Source organism: Larus michahellis, chromosome 9 (genome assembly GCF_964199755.1).
Source record: "Larus michahellis chromosome 9, bLarMic1.1, whole genome shotgun sequence".
Classification (NCBI taxonomy): domain Eukaryota; kingdom Metazoa; phylum Chordata; class Aves; order Charadriiformes; family Laridae; genus Larus; species Larus michahellis.
This window is the reverse complement of record NC_133904.1, coordinates 13,018,909-13,037,026: the sequence shown is the minus strand read 5'-3', so window position 1 is coordinate 13,037,026 and position 18,118 is coordinate 13,018,909. Positions and strand designations below refer to the sequence as shown.

Sequence of the window (18,118 nt, the reverse complement as noted above, 5' to 3'; positions counted from 1 at the left end):
CCACCTCTGTATTCAGAGGAGCAGCAGACTCTCCTCTGGCAGCTGGGAGGTGTGAGCGGGATGGAAAAGCAAGGCCTTTTACCCACCACCCCTTCCAAATCTACATGTCATTGTGACCCAGTTTGTAAAAGCAATGGAGAACCATCCTGTATGCTGAACATTGTCTGCAGAGCTGAGAAGGATTTTGCTGCCAGGGAAAACGCCTGGCAGGTTATAGTGCCTGGAAATTTACCTCATTCATTTTGGAAGTGGTTTAAGTCCATCAAAAAGAATTCTGTACTAGGACATGAAAACACAAGTGACTGAATAGCACAAAGGCCCTGCTCTGCCTCTTCAATGCCTAGGGAGCTTTGGCGCCTTTTGAAAGGCAGTTTGCCCATTTTGATTGAGCTGAGTGCTTGCTTTCCCCTGCAGCCATTCTGGAAAGACAGGCAAGGTGTTCTTGCACTTGGCTGTCCAAAATGAAGACCTGTACAGAACACAGGAGCACACGCTCCCAGTACTGAGTGCAGCTAGTGATAGCCACTGGTGTGCAAGCATTGCTCTGGTATCAGCATGGCTGCTCCCAGTCTTTATACAACATTTGAGCAGCTAAAAGCATTGCTTTAGGAAGTGTGAGATTAACCTCTATGCCCTCTTCAGGCTGAGGAAGATCAAAGGCACATGGTCAAAGGAAATGCTACCAGCATCCACACTGCAGGCTACGTCCAAAGTTGAGGTGCCCTTTACCCCTCAGATGGGATCTGGGCCAGTGTATAGAAAGGTTTCATAGGATTGAGCGCAGAAAGACCAGGGGTAAATGAAGTGGGTTTGTTTGGGCAGAACACTAACCATGCTGAGAATAGCTGAAGTACCAAAAGTCGCATAGCAATGATGCTTCTCAGCAGAGCGGTTTAACACATGTGAAGCGATGCACTGAAGACCCCCAAGGAGTAAGCTCGGGTAGCCCTTTCTGGTACCATGCTTTATGGAATAGATATTCGTGGAGAACGGCGAGACTTCAGAAACAATTCTCTATTTAGCATTCCCTATTCCTTCACTTAGGTGTCTTGCACCTCACTTAGCCTTCTGTCTCCAGGGAGTTCCCTTCGTAACCACGATTAGTGAATTCTGCTACCAGGGCTAAGCGCATTTGTATCTGGGCCTTAGTCTTCTGCTTGTCTGTGTAGTCTCTAGCACACAGTACTTTGTAAATAACAGCAAATGCTTTAGCTTGCAACGTTTTTCAAATCATGTTTAGCACAGAGGAAAAGCATCTTTGACAGCTCTGCAAACTCAGTCTTGAGATACAATAGACTTTTACGTTGCTGTAGTTTCAGAAGTTAATAGTATACAGTTTAAAAACTGCCTACCGAGATAGAAACATGACAGATTTTAAGCAACGTTAAGCCTCTCTAAAGTAAACAGTACTAATACTAAAAAATGTTATTTCAAGCTCTTTCCTTTTTTTTTTTTTTTGTAAGGGGAAACCCTGCAAAGATGGCAAATGTGTATCTTTTCCGTCACTTCATAGAAAAGCAGCAAAACATACAGAAGAAAAGCCTTTCTCTCTGGCTGATTTCCCAAATGTACTTTGAGTTACCAACCACATTTAAGAGGCTGCTGGAGCTTCTTTGTACGGTGGGAAAGTGCTGAAACAGAAAAAGCATTGAGCAGAATATGCAATGACTTTGTCACAATTATGGGCATCAAACACAGGGTTTTCAGACACAATCCTTTATCCTGCAGATGTTTCAGCTCAGTGTGTTGATCAGCACATTGCCCCAGGAAATTGCCTCGCTGATCAAAAAGTGTCTGTGTGTGCTCTCCTTCCACATCTCCAGCACAGTCTTTTCAGGACAACTACTAGTTTGAATATACAGGAGCTAGAAAAATTGTGGACAAAAGTTGAAACATTCCATTGGTGCACCTTGACTCATTAGAAATGCTGCACCTATCGTAAGCAAAAGTATTCTCCACCACAAGTAATATTCAGCACTTACGACGTGTGTAGGAACATAACGTTTGTCTCATTGTTTAGTGCTCTCCTTTGGGAAATAAATGCCTTTTGAGATACCAGGAAATGCAAGCTCAGCCACGGTAACATTTAGTTTTCCTTTCAACTTGCTGTATATAAAATCTGTCAGTGAGTGAGAATTCTCTCGGTACTGTAGACATGAGGCCAAATCCTTTTCTGGTATTATCTCTTTCACTTAGTTGAACTCATGTCAGAAGATAATTTAGTTTTATCTCTGTGTTGTCTTTCTTGCTAGCATGGTGGCCATTATATAAAGTTGGCTAAGTAGTATTTCTTTCTGTGACAGGAAATATCTCTTGTTCTTCACCAAGGTGATCAATTAATTTGTGCCTTTTCTTTGTCAGATGTGCACCTTGTGCCATTTTGCATCTGAGTTTTGAAGATACCAAGGACCAGCTGCTGCTGTGAACTTCACCGACAGCTGGAAGGACTCAACAGTGAGAATCCATCTTATGGGTAAGCACTCAAAAATGGAGTTTCCATTATGTGCTTATAGTGATAAGACTTCAAACCCCAGTCTCCTCCCCCATCAGTCTAATGCTCAAGGGCTGAACATTTGGACCTGAGTTCACCCATTTAGCTCTCTGGGCATTTATCCGAGGCATCAGGTTGATTGTTCAATGCCCAGAAAGTCACTGCTATAGGGAAGGTTAGTTAGTGGCAGGCAGAATTGTCTATCAGAAGTACACCTCTCCCCCATTCCCTACCCTCCTCCATGTTGGCATCGCAGACTAGGGCATAACAGTGGTGAGAAGACTCTACTTCTATAAGCGTGTCAGGGAAAACACATTTGTGGCAAGGGAACACAAGGAGCTACACAGGTTAGACCACCACTTGTGGACAGGGGAGCAGCGGGTCTGTACTTCCCTCTTGAGAGGCAAAGGAGAACAAAGAAGGATTGGATCCTTCTTCTCAGTGTCCTCATCTAATGTTCTTCCAACCTAGCTAAGCCAAACCAGAGGGAAAAATAAGGAAGCAAAATATTCTGTGCCTTGCAAAAGGGAAGAAAAGAACAAAGTGTGATTCATCAACCTGCTGTTTCATAGAAAAGCAACATGTGGCCATAATTTGATCTAGTGCTCACTCATTAGGTCTACAAAGCATTTGCACTTTTATTCAGAAATTGGATTTGGTAAATCTGACGTGTTCTACTGTGGACCAGAAGGGAAGTTCATTAGAGAAATTGCAAGGCTAAGGCCTTTGTACCTCAGAACAAGCCTTTGGATTTTGTTAATCAGGTACATTTGTCATTTACACTGATGATAAACATTTGACAAGTAATCAGCTCTGGGAGGAATATGATTTACTGCTTCAATCGGGATTTGTGCTATTAATAACAATATTAATGTTTGGCACCAGTATAGCCAGTGTAAGCAAAGGATAGAACAGATTTCCCAAGCTCTAGCTGGCTGAATGTGGTTTTCCATGTCCTGGTGAGAAGGGTTTGCCAGGGACAGGCCTGTTGGGATCAAAACGACATGGAAAAATAAGAGCAGAGGCTTGGTGCAAGCTTGTCATTGTGTTTAAGGATGGATTACTGGGTTTGATAGGATTTCTCCCATTTTATTTCTCTCAGATGGATTTAATTTAAGACTGAGCTTTTCAATGTAGCACTGTGAAAGGATGTAATTTTTGAAAAGAAGTTTGAGTAGGATTCTGAATGAATTGTGTTGAAAATTTTGTCTTCAGCTGTTTCTTGCAGAAAATTAAGCATGTGTTGAAGTGATGGTTGTTGTTTCAGGGGTGTTTTTTTCCTTTCATAGCAGTGTTTGTTTTCCTTCAAAAGCAAAGGAGATCTGTTTTCATTAAAAGAATGAAAACCTGCAAACATAAAACATTTGTTTTGTTGTAAAATCCCATCTCCTCCCCAAATAATCCAAGTTTAGTTGTTCAAACTTCCAGTATTTTCAGAGAGGTAGGAAGGAAGATCCAAGAAAGGAATTTCCAGAAACATCTGATATCTGTGCACCTTTCAAGAATGTCACGCTGTCTTGGATCTGTATGTGTTTTCCACTATTGCAAAACTGTCCTTGGTCCAGATATATAACTATTTGCAGTGAAACTCATTCCTAGGAGCCAGGTCCACTTCTGCACTTCTGGGTAGCTGTTAACTTTTTCTGCAGTTAGTACACACTGAATCAAAGCAGTTCCCTTTCTAATTCAGTTATTTTGCAAAGGGTTGGGACAAGATTCAGAGCTGTTTGACTGACAGCAGAGCGACTTTGCCATTAAACAAATGTGAATTACTCACACTCATGAGAGCCCTTATCCTACTGAAGAGGAGCAGGCATTCACCAACTTGTGTGTTGGTGCAGTGTTTCTTTTTTATGGCTGATTGCTTAAATAGTGCAGCTGAGACCTGCGTGGCCCTGCTGGTGGAACGTGATAGGTCTCAGAGGGCAGCAAAGGTTACATGCCATTTTGATGATTTTATTCAGTTTGATTCCTAGCTTTTCAAAGCTGCAGCCTAGCCCTTTTCTGAAATCTTTCTGATAGCTGCGTCATCTCAAAGAACTGTCACCAACATTTATTCATATATTTACTTCTTTATTGAGGAACTGTTTTTCTTTCCGGTGTACCTGTTCAGAATGAAAATAGTATTTGTTTAATGCACTTGAGTGTTTTTCATTTTGTGCAAATACAAAGTTTGAACTCTCTTTTCATCCCTTCTATTGCAACCTTTCTAATATATTTGATAGATTTTATTACTATGGTTACTCCAATTTTATACAGCAGATTTTATTTGTGAGAGTAGTCTCATGCTCTGCCCTCATTCAGCCTACTTTGTTTATTATTGTTTCTTGTGGCGTTTTTTCCACTGCTTTCCTTGAAAACAAGCTTGACGCAAAATAAGGAGCTTCTCATGTCTTTAAATCCACTATGTTCTGCACTGCTGCCTTAACAGAGAGAAGAATCTTACATACTAAAGAACCAAGAAATTTTGCTGGCCGCAAGAGTTCAAAAATCAAAACCATACGGAGAGCTTCCATCTTATTAAATGGCTTTTTTTTTTCCTTTTTTTCTTTTCCCCTAATTTTTATCTGGAAAAAAAAAAAGATTTTGAAGGGCAAGTCACAGTGATTTACTTGCATGCTGCAGGCTGATTTAGGATGCTTATTTGATCAGTCTGCTTCTAATGACACCAGAAATACCGTAATGGATGGAACATTCCCGGCCTGTTCTAAATTGGATTAGATGGTTTACTAATGTAATACCAGCAAGTCAAATCAGACTGTGATGCCATGGGGATTGATCTATAGGGAATATTTGATCTCTAATGCCCATGTACTAGTTGAAGTGCAGTCATATCTTTTGATTTAATAAACCATTTTTATATTTCCCAATGGTATGTGTGTGTTTGAGCAGGATGAGCTAATTGGTAGAATTACCCTTTTTAAATGAAACTTCATAACTTGCTGCTAAATGGAAGAATACTAAGTACTTCAGTCTTAAAAGATTTGGCAGTTGTTTATGCAATTTCTTCTTGATAGCTTAAATGCTAAGGACCACACAAGGATTTAGTGTTCTCTGTTAAGAGACGAAACTAATGATGCTGATATATCTTGTAAAATACTCGTTTGTTACTGAACTGAGGAGTCACAAAAGATACGTATCCCTGTAAGTCCAACATGTTAGATCTGCTTTTATTCTGGTCATCACATGATTTCCTTAAACATATTAACCCTTGATATACAGACATTTACAGATTTATGATCAATTAAACTATTAGGAAATCGGTTGCAAAACAAGGAAGAATTTCACGGTGCCACATTCTTGGGTGCTGAGGCGTTCCCTGCAGGTGTGTCTAACCTTTGCTGGCAGGTGGCTTGTGCAGGTAGCAAACAGAGAGGCACAGGGGAAAGCACAAGAGAACTACAGAATTACAAAGCCGAAATGTCCTCTCTGTTTAGGTGTGTGCATCTTAGTGTACTTGTACTAATTGATAACTTTTACTAAAGTGCATGTAAAATGTCTGAGTTATGCCCAAGTAACTTTGCTGTTAAATAAGTTATCCTATACCAACTGAAACCTGCTGTAACTTTGTGATTGATTTTGATATCAGCAGAGGAAGTATTTTGGTGAAATTAATAAATTAATGCATATATATATATATATATCTCTGTTTCCCAGGTATAATTGCCTTAATTTGAATAACCATGACATAATGTTCAGACACCTGAAATAAAAATCTTTCCACTTCACTTTGCCCTCTGACTTAGATGCTTCTAGGGCTAATATTTCAGAGTTCCATACAGATGATATAAACATGAAACAGTATGTACCACAATAGGAAAATACATAATTTTCCACGCCAGATTTATGCATGGCACACATCTAAGACAGACACATCTTTCCCCTTCCCAGAACTGACAGATTCTAAACTGAATATCCCGACTAACACCTGGGTTTGACACCCTTAGTATATTCCGTAACACAACTGGAATTACAGGATTTCCACTTGGATGTTTTGAAGTATGTACCACATGGAAGCATGTGTTTCTAACCTTGTCCATTCACAAAATATCAGACTATAAAATAACTACATGCTAGTATATAGGAACAAGATTTTGGATCTTTTTAATGGTTTAAAGAATTTATTATTACTAGTATTTCTGTCATTACAAGTCTTTTCACAGTACATGAGTAAATCTATTTGAAAAGTGCTTTGAGAAACAGTACCATAAAAACAATAAGGTTCCTAAATTTTGTCTGAAACCTTTTTCCACAGCATAAGCAGATATCGTGAGAATATTTGCTAGTCTGTATCAGATGTTTTGGATGATTTATGCAACCTCTGCATAGTTAGATATCAAAACGCCTGTCAGTACAACCACTAGTACATCATTCTGCATTAGAGGTTGTCTGTTCACCCACTGGTTTACTAGGTAGAGTAGGCTTTCAGGTATTTTGCTTCAAATTATAATCTGTCAAATATATCAAAGCAAATCAGACCATAGGTTTAGCTTCCTAGCTGTTTTAGGTGGCAAGAGATGTTTAATTTTTTGACTGCCGCTGAAACTTTTCCTTCTAAAGAGATCTCAAATATTAGTATATCAGCTGAAGTATTCTTGCTTGCTGGAGTTGTCTTATCCTTCATTAGACCGCTTGTCTTCAGCTGACATCTTTAAAATAGAATGTTTTTCACTGGTACTGGGTCATCATGAGTTGTATACCTCATTCCTTTATGTTTCTGTGAAAGTCTTGTCTCACTATAACGTTCTGTATCTCTCTGTTTCACTTTGTCTTCGTATGTAGGTCAGAGTCTCTCAATATGATAATCTTGGTGTGTGAGGAGACAATGTTAAGGAAACAATTGTAGAGGTTATTTCCTGTGGCTAGGTTGGTCAATCATGACTTTTTTCCAGCAGGGAGCTTTCTGATAGACGTGGACAGCTGTTCTTTGACTTATGCTACCGGCTATAAAACTTTTCCAGCCATGGTAAGGCACTTGTGGTAATAAATCAAATCTGGGAGAACCAGCATGTGTTATTTGTTGAGTTTGTATACTACTGACACGAGTGGACACCTTTTCAAATGCAGTCGCTTGAATTGTGCACAAGTATTTCCATGCACGAACAGAGACTGAGTTTTGCATTTCACTAGAGCTTTGCATTTGTTTGTGCATGAACACATGCTGACTGTTCTGTCTTGAGGAAGTACATCCAAGATGTTGATATACTGGAAATTTGACACTGAAGCATATATATATCATATGTGACATGTGAGTGTTGCTGTTATGCTGTAAATTTTAGTAGAGTTAGTCAATTTAGAAAAAACACTGGATGCAGTCATGAAATAAATATGTTTGACTTAACTTTCAAATAATGAAGAATAGCCTAAGTAATAGAAATGGAGTGATGTTACACATTTGAGTATCTAAATGCCTGTTGTATCTAATCTATGCCTATTGACATACCTCTGTGTAGTGCAGTATTCCTGACACTGCGACCTTGTGCATTCAGTGACTGGGACACTTTGGTCTGTCTCTAATAGCTCCAAAAAGCTGTTATTTTGAGGGCTTGCTTTACAACAACTTTAACTTCTGATCATCTGAGTTATGTCAAGCTCAAAATGAAAGATCACAATGTTTTGGACGGTGATAGAGACTTCTTACGTTTCTGGTTTGAAACAATAATAATAGCAGTAGAAGTAAAGATGTAGCCATTACACATCTATATGTATACTGAAGATATTTACTTTTAATTTGGAATTCATTTCCCTGCATACTCTCCAAGACACTTTAAACACTTTAAAGACTCCACAGTAAATCCATCACTGCTATTTTCCACAACTGTGGAAAGTCATGAGAAAACAGGCTTTGAAACCCTTGCTCACCAGTGTATGTATGTAAGCTGTCTGAAATCTCTTCTAACTTTTCTCACTGTCAAGCCGTATAACTGCTTCCAAAGACACCTGCCTTTCCTGATTAAAAGCTGTCATAAATTGTTCCAGTAACATTTCCAGAAATGTTCTGATGACACTCAGAGCCACATAAAGGTAGAGTCAGTAAAGAGCAACAAACAAGTGGCACTTCACTGTCGCTGTAATGCCAGCAAGATAAGCACACTGCTCCTGAGAACTTCACAGTATACGTTACCATGCACACCCTGCCTTGTGCAAGAGAAGAAGAACTGTAGGATGATGATGTCAACTTAGAACAGCACCAGAAAAATGTTCTGGTTTTGTATTCCACCACTTTGTACTCCTTGACTTTCAGAAGCGACCATTTCATAAAAGTCGTATTTGCTTTCCTTTGATTTACAATTATTGAAATTTTAATAAGGATTGTGCAGTGACTCCAGACATCGCATATTGTCAGTGAGAAATTATAACTTTATTGCAGCACACACTGACAGCCAACTCATAAAAATGAATGACATTCTATATCATAACATCTCGTAGGCTGTTCAGCATGTTAATAGCTCACTTCATCTTTCTTTAGCATAATGAGGCAGACAGTGTACCAATATTCAACGTGAAAATGAAGATTAAGAAAATTTGAATTGAAGCAAGAAAGTAGCATTTAGCAGAGGTTCAGGCAGCATTCAGATAAAAAGTTTCAATTAAAGTACTGTTAGGGAGCCTTTTATCACTGGAGCAAGGCTTTGTTACCAAAGACCAACACTTACTACAAAAAAATGTCTGTTTCCAGCTGTACTTGGCTGTTGAAATGCTACTTCTGAAAGGATCTCTAGTCTCGCCCTTATCCCATATAGTACTTTTTTTTTTGTAGACCCTTTTATATAAGGTTAGATTGATTTAATAAGCTGTTCTTTCATAGTAGATCAAAGTGAAAAATAGAAGCAATATTTAGGAAAGGGAGTAGACGTTTATAGGGCTAACTTAGACGATACTTTTCTTCATGCCATTCTATAAACAAATAAAATATTTAGTAGCCAACCTACAAACTGTTGCCTGATTACAACATATGAGTGTCTCTGAAAAGGATAGTCATAGATCTAATTCATCTCCGAGAGATGCAGTTACAACAGCAGTATTTATGATACAGAAGTACTACTTAAAAATATACTTAAAGAAACGTGAAACAAAACATCATGGTGGATAATCTGTCAGGTTGCATTACAGATTGATTTTTACTACTTTTATTAGCAATTCTCAATGTACCTACCTAAGCATGGACAAAACTGTCCATTTACTGTCCCAAATCTGGGAGTATTATTTAACAAAAACACCGTAGTCACTGCAAGCCCTGGTTAAGACACCACGGCAGACTCACGATAGTCAACTGTGAATGCATTTCTCCATAGTATGACCCTGAATCAATCAACTGTAACTACTTACATGAGTAAAATTATCCAGTAAAATTATACAGCTGAATTTGCTCCTGCTGGTTTTAATTTTGTTGATGATCAATGACAAACTCTCACTTTAGCTTTGTAAGGACTCCTTCTTCAGCTCTAAACATATCAAAATTAAAGAAATATAAAGTTTTGGAAAATTCCTAAACCAAAATATTGACTGTTTCTTTTTCAAAATACATGCACTTTTGAAACAGTTTTATGGATCTGCATTATCTAGTGCAGCACATGATCCAAATCCCGATCCTCCCTTGATGTGGAAAACATGTCTTGTATGTGTTGGAAGGGAATGCATGCCATTATTTGGATAGACAACAGTAGATGGATATTCCTTCTTGCAACAGGATGGCAGGTTTGATCGTTTTTCTCTCTGGAGGGGTCTTTCAGTGGAGTCTGTGTGAAAAATGTTACATCAGTACAACGTTTCATCCATCTCAGAAATATTTGTGATTAACCAACTTACTTTGGGGTCTACAGTCATCAGTGGTGAAGGTTGTTGGTGCTCCAGGGCACCAGTCCCAGCCCCACTGTCTGCCACAGAGAGCCCTCTGCTGTTTGAAGTGGCCACAGGTCCAGGACAGAGTGATTCATTTTTTTTCAAATCCAAATGATAAAGTGGATACTTAATCTTGAGGCTTGTTTTTTACCATTATTCAAACAAAAAAGTGATTTCTTCTGAGCAGTCCCATAACATCTGACACCTGCAATGTTGTCAGCTGAGGAACATGAAATAATGATAACATCCTGGAAGCACTACTAATAAAGACACATCCAATTTTCAGGCAATTTAATTGAATTCTCTATCCTTGTTCCAAGTGTAAAGAAATTAGCACTGTATGTTCCAGCTAAAAAAGACGCTCCTAGTGATGTATGCTCTCTGTGGAGATCTGTCTACCCAAATTTAATGGTCCTCCTCTGTTTTTCTGAACTGCTTTGGCTACTGCTTTTTTCACCCTTTTGATTTTAAACTGTTATTCCTTCAGCATGCTTTTCAGTTCATGCCATTTGGGTTTTCTATCACCAACCAACTATTCATTCTGATTTGTTACCTAATGGCCTAAGCTGACTCCTGATTTGATTCTGCACTCATTAAGACTTTTCATTATGGGTGATTTTGAAATTTATGCTGATGCTTTGGAACATCCACTCTTACAAAGGTTTAATGATTTGTTGAATCTCCACAGTTTATCACATTATGTTAATTTTCCTTCTTGCAAAATGGGCCATACATTAGAATTGGGTTTGTTACTTAATCTTCATCACAGTAATATACTACTTTTTTTCCTTCGCATTTGTTCCCTGAAGTTTTTTCTCCCTTTCCTTGCTTTTACTGTGGCGTTTACCAGCTGCCCAAGACTCAGTGGTGCTTTTAAATCAATGACCCTGCATGAAGACAGTTCTCAGAGCCAGCCAAAGCCCCCTCCCAGGTCCTTGTCTGTCCCTTCTGTTTGTCTCCATTATGTCTCCTCCTTCGGTCAGCTGTATGGGATTCCTGCTTGCCGTGCCTTTCCCTTCATTCCTTTGGTTCAATGTACTGTCAAGCACACAGTGGCCATATTGATATGGACTGCTTTTTTTTCCATGAAATTAAGATTCACGTCTCTGCATTTCTGCAAACAAGAAGACTGGACTACTTCACTCTCTTTTGGTGGTTTGCCTTAGGTACTCTGCGGCCATTCCTAAGGCTTATCAACCTTCTGCTGAATATTTCTTTTCACTCAAGGTCAGCTCCTAGCTTGCTAGAATATACCTGCAATTACTTTTAGAATTAAGAAAGCTTGGCTAGTCTGACTAAATGTAGTGAGTTTTAATCCAATCTATACCATTCCTTTTATTTCACTGGCAGTTGAGAAGGTGGTAGTGAAATAGCTTTTGCAGCAGCTTTATATATTTGATTTTATCGGTAAGTCTTAGTTCCCAGATCTGATTGCTCATTGGAAAAACTCAGAAGTAATTCTCTGAAGCTAGTGAGTTTAATTTATCCCCATGTCATAAGTGAGTTCAGCTTAGGTCTGATGCAGATAAGTACTACTTTAAAGGTTATCTGGCTTTCTCCAGGGTTTAGGAAGGTATAGCTGCAGTGAGGAGTAACCAGAACGCAACCACTGTCTGGCAATGTCATGGGCACCAACAAATTTATTGCAGCAAGTACAGAGCTAGCCGTATACATCAGCTGATGACAGGTAAGGATTGTCTCCCAGGTTGATGGAATCACTTCTCACACCTGCAATATGAATGTACCATATACTTCAGCCAGTGACAGGCAGACACTGACTCCTTGGTTGATGAAATCAGCTCTCACTCTTGCAATACAAATATACCATAAAGCAGAAAATATTTGGGCAAAACTAATACACATGAGAGGGCTTCATGTGCCATGTTACTTCATTTGAGGATGATTGCCTTGAATTGATGAGAGTTCAGTGATGTAAATCTGGTGCAATATGGGTAAAATTACACAGATTGTCTCATTTTGCATCAATTCATAGAGTTCAAACTTCTTATCTGGTAGTGTGCAGCCAATCAATTGCTCAATCTGATGTCTCTGTTTTCCCATTTACCAAAATTCTTTTTCATGATTCAGGTATCTGTGATTTTTCCCTCTTCACTTGGGATTTGGACTGGTTTATCAATTATTTTTTTTGTTTCTGTATTTTGTATTCTGTTATTATTTAGCCGATGCCATTTGTCTGAGGAATTGTTATTCAAACTGCTGGATGCCTTTTGTGGTCAAAACACAAAGGTAACATTATTCATATACATCATTTGTGGTATCACTGGCATGCAGAAAATACCCAGATATACGTTCCAGTCTTCACAGATCTTGAAAAGCAGTTCAGGTTTTGCATAATTATCCTAGGGATACTTACATATACATGGCTTCCTATTCCTTTAAACCTAGTGGGTAAAGTACAGTCAAGAATTTCTGGTTGCCAAAGAGCTTTCAGGGCGAACACTTTCTGCACTTCATTTTCTTTTTCCCTATTAAATATGTACTAAACTTATTACTGAAGGTCTTTGCAGGTAATATGGGCGTTTTAGTTTGGTCTTCCATTTCAGTCTTTCAGTGTGCAAATACCTTATTTATAGTTTTTATGTCATCTTTTCCAGAAGAAAATCCTCCCACTTTTATATATATTTATTTATATATATATATATGATTTCCCAAGGAAATGCCTGAGTTCTTGTACAGTTTGTTTACTCTGTTCATGATTACTTTGGCTTAGCACTATACTGTTTCCAGGTTGTTTTCTTCTTTGATTCAACTTCTCAGAGGAATGGAGATTGACAAAGAATAGGAGAAATTAAACAGGCTTTTTATTAACAAAGCTTTTCAAGCACAGAGCCTGCTCTCAGCAGTTCAGCTCAGCACACAAGAGGCAGAGAGTAAGAACCAATATCTTACAGAAGCTTCTTGTGCTTCTTTTAAAGAACCAGTGCTCTCAACAAAGTTTTGAAAAATCATCTGCAAAACAGTGGAAATTCAGACACATCATTAGTAGCATTCTTCTGTGATATCAGCTTTGAGAATGTACATCACATGATGGGGAGGAAGCACTTGAGCCATCTGGGATCAGGTCTGCTACTGGTAGCTGGATAGAGAAGAGCTGCAGTATTTAGGTAAAAATTAATAGTCATATAGATGGGATATAGTGGTGCACCAGACACCCCTATTAATTTGTGGAGAAGAAAGAAGATAATGACTGTACAGAAATTCAAAATGTCCACGACAATGTCTGGCATAATTGCTAGTGATGCATGTATGAAATACATTCCGCGCTAGAGTAGATGGTCCTAGGAGTGACATCTCCAGCACTGGAGCTTCCAAGAAACGGCTAGGCAAGAATTTGTCAGCAGTACTTAAGGTCTAAGTCATCTTGCCTTCCAGAAGCAGTTGGCTTAGCTGACCTCAAAAGGTAATTTCTAGCACCATTTTATGTATTTTCAAGGTTGCGTTCATTGAAGTGTGTAACTGACTTTCAGGATCAGTAAGGATTGTCATTACCTTTCCTATCAGTTAGTGATACTGTAGTTATAGGTTAGGGGAGCACTTCTTCATCCAAAACTTAATGAAATCTTTTCCTACATAGCTTATACAATCTGATATTCCATTTCTGTCTTTGAGCACAGTGAAAGATTTTTCAGGCTATCCAGGATAGCATACAGGGATATCTCAAATTAGCTAGCCCCTTACATTTTAATTATTTTTAGTGATCCACCAGGTTATTGCGTTCATGATTGAAGTGTGTATAAGGACAGTAAATGATTTATACCAGTTGGAGTAATAGCACTGAAACATTAGCAAGGATAATGTATGATGCTATACGTCACTTACTTATTTTAACTCTCTTATTAACAAAAAGGAAAGAAAGCATCTAATACAGACATTTTACAAACGCTCCTTCACTGTGTCTGTAGGCCTCCTTCCATCCATTCAAAGATATATTTCTAACTCTTATTTTTGACACTTAATTTAATATTGTGCTGTTATTCTCAAAAGCATTGGATAAAACTTCAACTGTATACCTTACCATTGCCTTCTCTCTTTCCTGCTCTGTTCTGTGAGGTCAAAGCTCTTCATGTTTCCATTAAAAAGAACATTCAAATACAGAGGAAAGAGGATCTCCTATTTATTTTTAAGGCACAATTTTACTTATTAACAAAAAATCACAAAAACATTTGACATGAGTACATGCTGATCAAATATATCTGTGCTTTAACATGAGATATCCAACAAAAAAAGCGAGGTGAAGGATAGTTCATAAAATCAATAATAGATATCCAAACTGCATGTATTGCCTGAAAGAACTTCAGGCTAATTTTCCTGATTTTAAAACAGCTGGAATGGAACTGAGACCAACTCAATGAATGTCCTTGTCTGTCCATGTCTGTTTCCTCATGCATAAAACAGAAATAATATTTTCCTGCCCAATATGGTGTTACCAATCTCAATTAACATGCTTTCATTGCCTCAGCAATAAAACGTTTTGTTCTGTTGGTCTTAATCCAATGTAAAAGCTACACGTGGGCAACAGCAGAATTGGACTCTATGGTATTATAGAGTCCTAATAATCATAACTCCAATCATAGTTAATTTCACTTAGGGATTTAAATTTACAAAATAAAAATGTGAAGCCACTCTTGTCCATGGTCTGAGAAGGGACGATGGGAGAAATGTGAGATTAAACATTTGCTAAATTATTATCAATTAACAAATGCAAACTCCATCATGTTGACAAAGCATTAAAGTAGCCTGGAACTACTAAATTATAGTCTTCAAAATGTTTGCTAGGTAGACCAAAGGAATCTTCTGCTGCCTTTTTTAAGATAGACACAGTGAGTACAGGGAGACAATACACTGATCTTAAGTCTGCAGATAGGAGTGTTGTTATAAGTCTAGTGTTGTAAAATATGTGCTTTTGATTCATGGCACATATTCAATGTTTCTTCCATACATTTCTGGAGCTAATTTGATTTAAATCACTGTTATCTGAATGGAACATGTCCTACAAACCAGAACACAATGGATGTTAAATATTGACTTTTCAATTGGAAGGACAGATTCATTATCCAACTGGAATTATCCTATCTTAAATGTATATAAGAAACCAGAATCTAAATCCTATAGAATTCCTCTTAAACAGTAATGTTTATTGTATCAGTAATGCGCTTTTGACTCTGCCTTTTGTTATTTCTGCTGCCGTCAACTATCTGATGTTAGGTGCTGTCTTCCGATTATGGCTTGAATAATGTTATAGTCTCATTTAAAATTGTTGTGCACAATAAACTGTCCTGACAATTGCTGTCACAGGTTTTCTAGAGGTGGTATCACATTTTCTAATTTTCTGATACCAAAAAATGGCCTTGAATATTTTTTTTCTCTGTTGGTTTAAAACTTTATAGATTATATGGAACTTGCCTCAGTAATGAAAGTGATAATCTTTTTTCTTTCTTCTTTTTTAAAGCAAGTTTTCACATGGGACACTTTCAAAACTTGTTAGGCTAGTTCTTTACTTCTATTAAATTCCTACTTGGCATAGCAGACAGAATAGCAAAGGAGAGTGTAAGCCAGTGTTATGACTCTTTACATCCCAAATTGTCTGTGACCCAAAGCAGGACAAATCACTCAGACCTAGTAACAGAAATAGACTGCTAGCCTGTACTGAGGCCTATTGGGCCCTACATCTGCTGGCTTCTGTCATTCCCAGTGTATGTCCATTTGCAGATGGTGAATTCAACTATCCCGGCTTTGTCCCTAGCTGATTTTCTGGCTGTCTCTGTGTTGCAAAGCATAGGGGACTCAACCAAGACCAAGTGTCATGCCCACTCCTGGCACAGTCAAACATGTACATGTTTTAGTTTCGCTCTAGTTCTGATTAATCTTTAGCTGAAGCAGTTCTATCTCACATCACAGTTCGCATTTAGATCTGACTGGAGAAAAAAAAGTCTGAGATCAGGTTTTGGCTGGAGTTTGATTTCATTCCCCTGCTCTAATCACCAAGTTATTGTGTCCATCCTTCTTTCTCTGAACTAATAAATATTTATAGAGTAAAAGATTGGCAGCTGTCCCATGTGGCTGATTAAGGTACTTACCTGGAATATTATCCCTGTTCTACATAATCCAAAGCAGAGTCTGGGTCTCATCTGAGTGTCTCAGCCACTCAGCTATTTACTATTTGGGTCTTTCCCGCTATTTTTTCCGGGCCACACATTTCATACCCAACTTTGGAAATCGTTCTAGTGCAAATATAACCTAGCAAATATCCTTGACCAGGTTTGACCTTCAGCCACAACAGTGACCGGATATTCAGAAACCCCTCTACCATTGCAAACTGCTGAGGACAGGCATGCCTCACATCACGAGAAAATTGCTACCCTTGATAAATCCCTCCAGAAGTGCTTTCCTTAAAATCATTATTTCTGTCCTGCCTTGAGTGGGCCTGAGGCTGTGACCTTCTGTTCAGAATCTTTTCTGGAAGAAATTAGAGACCGAAAAATCTAGGTTTGATTAAAAGATGTAGAGCTGAGTCACTTCAGCGAACTGATAACCCTCATGTCTAACAGTCATCTCCCTTGGAATCATATCAGCTTTAGTCAAGTTGGTGTGGGGAGGGGGAAGAACCCTTTGGGAGGATGAGTTTTTTAGTTATGTGAACCAGCAGCTATATTTCTGATATCTTAGATATCAGTTTTCAGCTTAGTGGAGCTGAAAGTTTTTATTTTTACAGCTTTCCACTCTACTTAGCTTCTTGCCAAGTCATAAAATCTAAGGTACTGCAATATTTAGTCTATTCATGTCTGTATAGAGGGCTTATATCTGCAATATCCAATATAAAGGTGGCTTTGCATGACTCCTATTTAAGCAGACACTTGAGGATCCCCACAATAAGGGAGTATGAGAAGAATCATCCATCCTGAAAGTGCTTGAGAAGGTGTAATGGATTTCTTTCCTACATCCAGGCATGTTTAAATGCTGATTATTCCTGACTGTCGGTATGGCCTGTTGTAGCCACAGGTATTGGATATAATTGAGAACATCCATCAGGTATCTCAGAATTCTGGCACAGTGCTAAGCCTGATCAAAATTAAAATTGGTGAAAAAAGAAAAATGTGATGGAGCAGATTCTGACTGGAAAACGCAGATTTAATTTTACTGGAGCATTTCAGAGTAATCTATTTGCTTTATCAGTATTTTTAATGGTAATAGCAGAATTTAGCTTTAAAAACAATGCAAGCCATTTCATTTTTATTTTGTTTAATAAAATATAATCAATTAAAAGTAAGATCAAAACATAATGAAATGAAAGCATTATTAAGATGAACTGTTTCTACAAAATTATTTGACATTTCTCTAAAACATCCTTCTAGAATTTTTAATTCATGGGAAGATCGACATTTTTGACTTTTTTCATATTCAGCAAGAAAGGAAATTTCATAATAGTGGTAGATATTTTGCAGAAATCGTGCAGTTAAAATTCTATGGTAAAGAGCTTTGTTAATATATTTTAAATGACAGTGAAAATTGTGATGGAAATATCACAAAAAGAGTGAAACTTTTCAGCACAGTTTGTGATTTTTATGAAAGTGCCTGCTTTGGGACCAGCTCACTTTCTGTAGAGATTTAGCAACTGTAAGGATGGATATAAGGTTAGACACAGGAATCACAGGACTAAGCCAGAGGCAGAGGCAGCAACCAGGAGTCAGGGGCTGAACAGGCAGGAGTGGGAATGCAAGATGGATGCAAGAGCTAATGCACAGCTGAGTTACAGCTTGAGCAAAA

At 38.2% G+C, this 18,118-nt stretch overlaps 1 protein-coding gene across 16 annotated transcripts in view; it reads left to right on the top strand.

Annotated features, from left to right (window-relative positions):
- Positions 1 to 18,118, top strand: part of SEMA6D (semaphorin 6D) — a 686,608-nt gene that overhangs the window by 412,456 nt on the left and 256,034 nt on the right. For all 16 annotated transcript variants that reach the window (XM_074600714.1, XM_074600710.1, XM_074600709.1 and 13 more), the window contains one exon: positions 2,362 to 2,473. The gene's annotated coding sequence lies outside the window, so the exon portion shown is untranslated. The remainder of the gene's footprint in view (positions 1 to 2,361; positions 2,474 to 18,118) is intronic.